Here is a 10,908-nt window from a genome sequence, read left to right as displayed (position 1 = left end):
GCGGTTTTCGAGACTTTCACCCTGGACACACATGTCATCTTAATTTAATGGAGTCCATCCCATTTCTTCTCTCAAACATGGAGTACATCTCATTTCTTCTCCCAAACATCATACATTTACAATGTATTAAAGACATAGCCATATTTAATGACAACGGACAAAAGATTAGTTTCAATTTACCTAATTCTTGTGCAATTTATACAACAATCACAGCTATCCTCCACCGATAACCCAAAACAGATAATTCTAAACAGATATGCAATCTCCAAGACAAATAAATTATCCAAATTTCCATAGGTGAGAGGTAATACATATCAAACTCTACCATTTATATGAATATCCATCCAATTTCATATTCCCAATGCCAATTTCATATTCCCAATGCCAATTTCATTTATTTATACAAAATAATTATTTGAGATATTTTAGGACAAAACTCCATTTTCTTTCAAAATCCATCTTGGGTATCAAAATCAACAAATTTATCACAACACAACCTCGCATCTACTTCCATAACCATTTTTAATATATACATTTGAAAACCCCTCTTTTGATGCTAAACCAAAACCATAGGTTTGTTCAAAATCATTCTAAATTCTAATATTCTTCACACATAAACAAATAACTACGTTAAAACTCATAGAAGAGTGTAGAAAGTCCCTACCTCAAGTTTAGAAGATGAGCAAAGTAAGGAAGAAACTTCAAAGACACAAAAACCAAGTTTTGTTCGGACTAAAGTGAAGATCTTGAGATGCTCTGCCTCTTTTCCAAAGACACTAGGATAGAAAAACCAACGGATCTAGGTGAAAATGTAGAGAGAGAGGCACTAGATCTAGGGTTTTGAGAGAAAAAGATGTAAAAAAGTGATGTAGAAAGGTGCTGCTGCGAACTGATATATGCACAGTCTGCTCAAGCGCAAAAGGTAATGTTCGAGCGTCAGTGTCATGACCCAAACCCGTCCTTAAAAGTTTGGCGTCGTAACTGGCCAGTAATCCGAGATTACCAAAGGCCTTCCTATACAATAAAAAATAATCAGGGCTAGCAGAAGCAATATACAAAAATACCAATGGTCCAATGAGCTGTGCATCTATATAAACAAACATGTACGCATATAAACGTTAATTTACCCACATAACGATACATAACTTGTAACATAATATCTTATACAAAACATGTGCACGTGTCGGAAGTGTGCAACAAGATCAAAAGCTTGCCAACAGCCTTCCAGGCCTAGCCCAAACTCAGAGGCACTCAAAATAACTTGGTAGGCTTTAAAATGGTGGCTCGGCTAAAGACGCCCTTCTAGGCTTGTTCTCCGAAACGCTCACCTATACATAGATATATAAAAATAGTGAGTTAAAGTCCAGTGAATAACATTAAAGTAAGGAGGTTAGTAAACGAATTCCAAATATATCATATCCGTAAAACAAATCAGACACAATCATCCATATCAGTCTCATATCAGAACATAACATAATGGTACATCCCACAGAACATATCACATATCGTCTTCCAACTAGAGTAATCGATTTTGGATACCGATTAAATGCATATCACCACAATGAAGTGGCTAACGAGATCTCATATCACACATGTGTCATGGATCTACGTTTACATTCCGTCCCCCATGACTTGGGACTATCTGTGGATGCCATAATAGATTCGCAAATAGGACATTCGTTCACATAATTAAAATAGCATTTCAGGAATTATAACTTATCGCATAACAATTGAAACATAGTTTATATTAACATATCTTTACAGAAATGTTACTCACAGTGGGCTTCCAAAACCAGTTGTTCGGTCTTCGAGTCTTGACCTATAAACACAAACATTCATAGCACAATTTCTTAACACACATTCGAGTTATTCACTTGATTCTTAACCTGATTCGGTCATCTATTACTTGTTCGTTCAGTTATTTCTATATTTCTTTCATGCTTATGAGATGCTTATGGATGTTAATTATACTTGAAAACTATGTAAATGAAGGCCTGGAAGTCAGAAAACAGAAAGGTAAAAATTTTAAAAATCTACCCTGTTTGGCCGCGCGTGCTGTGGCCTAGTTGCTCGTGCAGTGGCCTTCATAGTACAATTTTGGCCAAAAAGGGATTGGCCGCTTGGGCAGTGGCTTAGGCCACTCGAGCGGTCTAGGTACAATTTCAGTCCGAAAATCTACTTTGAAAAAGAACACAATCTTTTGCAAAATCAACTTCAAGTTCATGAAAATTAAGGCCCAAAACTCATGAAAACATGGTGAATGATCAATTGCTAACTTCAAACAAAATTATAGTTTCAAATCAAACTAAATTTCCATATAGAACAAAGCAAACATTTGAATTGAAATGTAAATCCGCAAAACTTGCAATCTTGAGTTGCAAAACCTCAACTCCCATGGAGTTTCCTTTTCACTTGAAAATTGATGCAAGAAAACAAATGATTAAATATAAAAATGCCATGAATGATAGCAATTCCTCTCTTTAAACTCATGTGAGTTCTAAACAACAATTCACATTACTCAACTCTTTAATTCCACTTAGCTTTAAGAGATTAGAGATGGATTCTCACCTTAGATGCTTGATTTGGTAAAGATTTAGCTTAATCCCCTTTTGATTTTCTTTTTCCTTTTCCTTTCTTCTCTTAGTCTCTAGAAGTCTCTCTCTCAGATTTTTATTTTGTGTTAAGTCTAACACTAAGGCTCATATATATCTATCTCTATCTACATATATAATTGATGAGCTAAACACAACTTAGCGAATCAGACGAACTCAATTTTTAATTAAACTTCCTACATGGCTCTAAAAACTCCCATTAGTCCATCAATGTGCTCAATTCTAGTTTCTGAACCCATTAAGGTCGTCAATTTCAGTTCCAAAGTCGTAGCTCCAACAGATATTTTTCCAATGCTGAAAGATATTCTTAAATTAATTCATATTAACGCATAATTAAATAAAGATAAATGTGACTCGCATTTTGGGGCCGTTATAATCAGACACAATAAGTTGTTCCACTCGAGCGCAAAATGTACACTCTCAGTAGTTTTGCAGACAACAGACCAACGCTCGAAAGCAAGAAAGACCGTTCGAGTGTAGAAAGCACAGTTTAAGCGTAGAATACACTCTCCCAGTAGTTTTGCAGACTTGCAAAAGTACTGAGAGTTCACAAAGCCCGCTTGAGCGCAAGAAGTGCCACTCGAGCGGATGAGTAAAATTCTGGGCAATAAAAGTTTAAAAGCTAAGCAACCAATCTGTTTCAAATGCAACCATTACAATCCAATAGCTAAACTCAAGGAAATATGAAGGGAAAAAGACATGAACAACACTATGACACCACAAAATACAAAAGGGTCGGGTTAAAACCAGAATCACTATAATCTTCTTCCTTAAGGAATTTCGTCTCCGAAATTTCAAATCAAGTTTTAAAACTATGTTTAAACTGATCACAATAAAGATAATTAATCAATTTTGTCACCATGACCCATCCTACGGTCACTTATTCTCATCAACTCGCTACACTAGTTCCAACATTGTAAACACAATTCACATTTTTCCAAAACATATAAAATGTTTACATTAAATCTATGTTTCCAAAACACATTCAACATATACAATGTTTCTATATTTTCAAAACATATACAATGTTTTCATATTTCATTAACATAATCAAAATTTCAATACATGCTCAAACATCAACAAATAAGTTTGATACTTCTCATAGACTTCCAACTCACGTTTCAAGTTGCTTCCTCAACCCCGTGATATTTCCACAATACTTTAACCAAGGGAATTGTCTTACATTGCAAGACTTGGTCCTGAGTATCCAAGACTCTCACCGGTCTCTCCTCATACGAGGCATCCTCGTCTGCCTCTAAGTTGGCCCAATCCAACACATGCGATGGATCTGACTCATACTTCCGAAGCATGCTACTATGAAACACATCATGAACCCCAGAAAGCTGTAGCAGCAAAACCAAACGATAAGCTAACTCTTCAATTTGCTGAAGGATCTCAAAAGGCCCAATGAATTGAGGGGATAACTTCCCATTCTTTCCAAACCTCATCAAACCCCTCCTATGTGATATCTTTAAGAAGACATGGTCTCCCACCTTAAAAGACAAGGGTTTCCTCTTACGATCGGCATAACTTTTCTGGCAACTTTACGCCATAACCAATGTCTTATGAATAAGTGCAACTTTCTCAGTCATTTCCCGGACTAACTCTGGACCCAACATAGGTGCATCACCCACCTCGGCCCAACATACAGGGGATCTACACGGTCGACCATACAAGGCCTCAAACGGTGCCATGCCAATATTCGATTGAAAGCTATTGTTATAGGCAAACTCCATTAAGGGCAAGTGTCTCTCCCACGGCTCTTTAAAGTCAATAACACAACCCCAAAGCATATCCTCAAGGATTTGAATAGTATGCTCGGACTGTCCATCAGTCTGAGAATGATACGCGGTACGGAAAATCAACTTCATGCCCAAGGCACTCTGTAGGCTCTACTACAACCGAGTCATGAAACGCAAATCAAAGTGACTTCATCGGATTATTTATAATATGCCAAACAAGGTCCAGTAGAGAAGAGAAATATATATATATATATATATATATATTGTATGGGTATAGACGCTCTCCATTTTTAGGTTTTACATATATATATATATGTGTGTGTGTGTATATTGTATGGGTAAAGATGCCCTCAATTTTTAACACATTTATCCTTTTCAAATAAAGATGTACTACATGCACTAATTAATATATCAATTATTAGATCAATATATGCTATGACATTTTCACTTCAAAATTATGGATCTCGACTATTATACAAACTACAAAACCTTAAAACCTTTAAAATTATGTCACATTAGCTGTTAGTATACTAATTGGTACGTATAGCTTTATTCTTTCAAATAACTATCTTAGTTTACTAAAAAGTTATTTATAACACTTTATTGAATTAAAGTTTCTAATTTAGGCAATAAAATATTTTTATTTCAAGTGTCAACCAAATTCACAAAAACAAAAAAAAAAATTTTTTGTTTAAAATCAATTTACAAAAAAAAAAATTATTCAAAATATTTTACGTCGAGACAAACGAAACTGTGGTCTAAAACATTACTTCTACACCACTAAATAATCTCTCCTTTATCAAACCATGGGTTTTTGTATTTAATGAACTTGAAACCAAACCAAATAATCTCTCCTTTATCAAACCATGTGCTTTTATATTGAATGAATTTGACATCCGAATGGAATATTTTTTATTTCGTACTGATTCCGAAAAATCGTGTTCACTAACTAACAAATTAGTTGTATTTAGTAGCCCCTCCAAGTTGTGCTTCATCAACCACGCAAACTCACTCGGTGTTTGGTATCTAGTTAAAAAATATATATATTTAATTGTTTTATTTTTAGTGATTTTTTTTTTTTTGTGGTCAAAATGAAGTAATAGAATTCTCTTTGAAGTCCATTTTATTTATAGAAAAAAACAAACAAACATTGAAAAAATTTATAAAAAAAAACGTCACTAAAGACAAAAAAAATTAGCTTATTCCTCTTTTTGTTTGGTCTTTTATAGATTTCTTTTTAAAAATTTAACTTTTATGATCCACATAGTCGAGGAAGATTCAAAAGTGTAGACCTTTTTAAATATATATATTTAAACTCACTAAAAAGGACAAAAAAAAAAAAAAAAATTCACCAAAAAAATCGACCCCAGACAACGACCTTCACTGTAATTATGGGACTCCACATAAGCAAGAATGTCATTAGATTAGTGGTGGGATAAGAGTCTCTAGAAGCCCAAATGGAGGCATGTTTTTGGTTGGATTACCTAATGAAGACATGGTTTCAATCCATGCCAACCTCTCCACAATTAATATATCTAATAAGAAAGCTAAACCAAATTATCATTTTCAATTTCAATTTAAAATTTAATATGCCCACCTATTTGTCATTGTTAAGATAAATTGATAGAGAGAGATACAGAGAGAATGAATTATGTATTGATTGATTGATGTTTTTTGATTGTGTATTGTATGTACATTATATAGGAGATGTGAAGTGGAGGTGGAGTGGTGTAGTGGAGTAGGTGAAGTGGAGTGTGTAGTGGAGTAGGTGAAGTGGAGGTGGAGTGGTGTAGTGGAGTAGGTGAAGTGGAGTGTGTAGTGGAGTAGGTTTAGGTGTACATTAACAGCCCCCCTCAAACTCAAGGAGGATAGGAACTAACCAACTTGAGTTTGAAGAGAGTAACAAAACAGGAAAGTAAACTGATAAATAAAATAAAACAGGATAGGAGACACGGTATGGTCGTGTCAGACCGTTGTAGGAGACACTTTATGAGGTCGTGTCAGACCGGTGTAGGAGACAGTTTATGAGGTCATGTCGGATCGTTGTAGCAGGACAGTTTACGAGGTCATGTCGGACCGGTGTAGCAAACAGTTTACGGGGTCATGTCGGACCGTTGTAGCAGACACTGTGTGGTCGTGTCAGACCGTTGTAGAAGACAGTTTATGGGGTCATGTCGGACCGGTTGAGAAGACAGTTTACGGGGTCATGTCGGACCGTTGTAGCAGGTTGTGGTGGTGTACCAAGGGGGCGACTTAGGGAGTGCGCCATGAGCGACTTATACATGATACTGTGTATAACCCCCCCTCAAACTCAAATAGGTGTGAAGATAGAAACCTATTTGAGGTTGAAACAAAGGGATTGATAAAGCTGACCGGTGTAGAAGACACTGTATGAGTGTGTATATAGACTGCCCAAAAGATATACATGGATATAGATATCGAGCCCTCAAAAGTCGTGCCCTCAAAAGGTGTGCCCAATCTTTCAAAAGGCGTGCCATCAAAAGGCGTGCCCAATCCATAAAAAGGTGTGCCATCAAAAGGCATGCCCAGTTTGTCGTCGAGCGCCGAGCGGCGCATGATGCGCGTGTCTGCCTTGGCTATAAGACGGAGGCTGAGGCTGAGGCGAAGACAAACAACTTGCGAAGAAAAAATTTCTGAAAAAAAAAGTCTGCGTTTGCGGAGAGAGAAACTCTGTAACACTCTGTAAACATTCTGTAACCAACCCTTCTCTGAAACACTCAGCAACCCATAACATGGCCTCTTCTTCCCGTCCAGCTACCCAAAACATGGCATCCTCTTCCCGTGGGCTGCTCACGCTCTTTCCAGAACTGAACGAGTCCACAAGAGAAATAACTGGGGCGGTGGCCAGTGAACCTCAACCAAACACCTCTGGTTTTGCTCCGTTGAACTTTCCGATGCGGTCTGTGGAGCAAAAAATGGCGGTGCAAACGAATATTGAGGCCAATCAGTATACTTTGAAGTCATGTGTGGAGACCATGACGGCGGTCACAAACCTGTCGCACCGGCTGCAGAGTAGGACAAATGAGGTGCAGCAGTTAAACGCCCAACTGGCTCTGCTCCAACGCATGTATAAGGATGCACGAGCAGAGATAAGTGTGCTAAAGGCGGAAACTAAGGAGCTGAAGCAGAAGGCCACCGTGATGTTCCGATTTGGAGGTCCGCCATATGCTGCAGTGGAGGAGTATGGGGGAGTGAACGTGCTCGGAGGCGCGGGAAACACGGAGGCAACACCGTCAAGGGCCGGCCAGGACGGAGGAAAGAAGAAAAGACCGGCAGCAGAGTAGAGAAGGGATAAGGAAAAAGTCCCGCCTGTGGGTGGTGGTTGTGGTTTTGATTGTTTGTTTGTTTGTTTATTTGTTTTTTTTTTTTTTTTTTTTTGTGTGTAAAATTGTGATCGGGGTTGATCCCGGAGATGAATAAAATATGAGTGTTGTGCAAATTTGTAAATTGTTTGGTTTTTTTTTTTTTTTTTTTTTTTTAAAGAGGGGGAACACGCCCATGTGATAATAATAAAAAATAATAAGAATGATAATGAGAATTGGCTCATTGTCCAGCAAAGTGATGGGAGATAGGAGGAGAGAGAGTGTGTTGGAGAAATATATTATAATAAAAAAGAAAAGATATATATATATATATATATATATATATATATATGGGGCAGTGAAGAAGATGGGTTTGAAAAATAAAAAGATGTTGGCATGTTGGGTATGTGAAAGATGTTGTTTTGGTGGGAGAGATGATTATGTTTTTTTTTTTTTTTTTTTTGTTTTAAAAGACACCACCATCGTAGTGGAGCATCTTTGTTGTGCTACCCATCATCAGTCTCACACAACAAAGGAAGAGAGAGAAAGAGCCCCTGAGAGAGAGAGAGCAAGAAAAAATGTGCCATGCATGTGTGGCGTGTGTTCCAGAGAGAGGAGAGAGAGAGGATGCCCAGGAAGAGAATGCAATCCAACCGAGAGTCGGCTCGGCGGTCCCGGATGCGAAAACAGAAGCATTTGGATGATCTGGTGGCAGAATTAGCCCAACTGAGGCAAGAAAACAATCATATTCTCACCAACATCGACATCACAACCCAACAACACATGTCACCAACATCGACATCACAACCCAACAACACATGAATGTTGAGTTTGAGAACACTGTTTTGAGAGCTCAGATGGTTGAGCTCAGCCAGAGACGAAGACGAAGACGAAGGGAGAGATTGAGAGATAGAGCAAGTGTATGCATGTGTCTCTGTGTGTCTTTGTGTTTTTGCCCCATGTTCATCTCCAGGCATTCAGTGTAGAATGCATTGCGATTGTGAACAATCTGTGAGTGGAATGACGACGGAACACCAGCAGTGGAAGAAGAAGAAGATGGAGCGACGGAGATAAAGCTGTGGGTGGAGAAGATTACGGTGGCACACTGGTGGTAGCGGCGCGGTGCTTCTGCGGCGGCTGTTGTGGTGGTTATTGGCGGTGATCGGAGTGGTTGAGTTTATTGGCTCATCAGCTTCGAAGATGTGTTGAAGGAGTTTGCTGCAAAGAAGTGCGTGAAACTCGGGAAGCTGTTGCAGAGAGGAGGCCTTTTGACTTTGGCAGGGATGCGAAAACCGGGCTAAACAGGTACTTGACCCCATGGAAGACCACCGATGATCCATCTTTTGGAGACTATGAATTTAAGCTCGACATTAATGACAAGTCTGTGTATTCGAGATTGTTGGTGAACCCATCTGGCGATTTACAAAGATACACATGGATCAAAACGAGCCAAGTATGGAATCTATACTAGTACGCACCGAAAGATCAATGCGATAGTTATATGGAATGTGGTGTTTATGGTGTGTGTAATACTAATGATTCGCCTGTATGTAACTGTATGATTGGATTTGAGCCGAAGAATTTACAGGCGTGGAATTTGAGAGATGGGTCTGATGGGTGTGTGAGAATTGGGGAATTGAATTGTGAGACTGATGGGTTTTTGACTTTGAAGAATATGAAATTGCCAGAGACTTTGAGTGCTTTTATGAATCAGAGTATGAGTCTTTCGGATTGTGAAATGGTTTGTAAGAGAAACTGTTCTTGTACTGCTTATGCGACTATGGATATAGTTGGAGGTGGGTCTGGGTGTGTGATTTGGACTGGTGCTGTGGTGGTGAAGTGTTGTTGAAGAATCTGTCATTGAAGAATCTGCCATTGAAGAAGAAATTAGGAAATTTGGGTTTGTCCGGCGAGGTGGTGAAGAAGAGTGAAGGTATGTGTAGAAAATTCTAGCGGACTAGGTTGAGGTCCGGCGGGCGGCCAAGGCGAGGTTGCCGCCCGCCGGTGAAGCGAAAAATACTAAGTTCTTAACTTAGCTCTGATACCATGTTAAGATAAATTGATAGAGAGAGATACAGAGAGAATGAATTATGTATTGATTGATTGATGTTTTTTGATTGTGTATTGTATGTACATTATATAGGAGATGTGAAGTGGAGGTGGAGTGGTGTAGTGGAGTAGGTGAAGTGGAGTGTGTAGTGGAGTAGGTGAAGTGGAGGTGGAGTGGTGTAGTGGAGTAGGTGAAGTGGAGTGTGTAGTGGAGTAGGTTTAGGTGTACATTAAGAGTCATATATTACACTATAGTATGATTGTTATCATAATATATATGCTTTATTATGTGGGAAGCTCTTTATATTAATTGTTAATAAAACCACTAATCTAGTTCATAAACTATAGTTATCCTCGAGATTATTAAAACAGAACCACGATCACATTTATACTTTACATTAAAAATAAAAATAAACCTTCAAGAAAGGTTTGCATAATTATATATGCGCCATATGAGTCCATGCGGCACGAGCGATTATAGTTAATACATACTTTTAATTATTGATTTACCTCTTTATTGCTTGTGATTTAACTAAGCACTGTTTCGAATGTACCGACACATAATCACTTTGTTAAAAATTCTTGAGAATTAGCTTTGTCACCCATAATTCGAACAAGACACATAATCACTTTGTTAAAAATTCTTGAGAATTAGCTTTGTCACCCATCATTCGAACAATGTCTGGTATAGATTTAAGATCAGACAGAAATTTGGTTAAGAATTATGAGATTCTTCCTGTTAATATATAATTGTTAGTTGAATAGCTTTAGAATTGTTAATTAGTATATCATTGTTAGTTGAATAACTTTAGCTTTAGTATATACTTATTAATTGTATAGCTTTCGGTGGTAGTGGGTTTGTGGTATCCAATGCCTGAGATTTCTCTCTATAAAAAGAGAGTTCATTCTCTTTATCACATACAATACAGAAACACATCAATCTTGTAATATATACATGTCAATCAATAATAATACATCAATTTATCTTTCATGGTATCAGAGCTAGGTTAACAACCTAATCATTCTGCTTCACCGGCGGGCGGCAGCCTCGCCTTGGCCGCCCGCCGGACCTCTACACATACCTTCACTCCGCTGCCACAAATTCCATAGCTGCTCTCTTCTCTCTTCTCTGATGAAGGAATCCCACCGTGACGGACACAAAAGTCAGTCCGTCCTCCACTC

The 10,908-nt window shown here is 38.1% G+C and overlaps 1 pseudogene; it reads left to right on the top strand.

Annotated features, from left to right (window-relative positions):
* The first annotated feature begins 8,839 nt into the window (after positions 1–8,839).
* On the top strand, positions 8,840–9,951 carry LOC145800483 (receptor-like serine/threonine-protein kinase SD1-8 pseudogene; annotated as a pseudogene).
* Positions 9,952–10,908: the final 957 nt, after the last annotated feature.

Source organism: Camellia sinensis, chromosome 10 (genome assembly GCF_055761805.1).
Source record: "Camellia sinensis isolate YWXY chromosome 10, ASM5576180v1, whole genome shotgun sequence".
NCBI lineage: Eukaryota > Viridiplantae > Streptophyta > Magnoliopsida > Ericales > Theaceae > Camellia > Camellia sinensis.
This window is presented reverse-complemented; position numbering and strand designations above follow the sequence as displayed.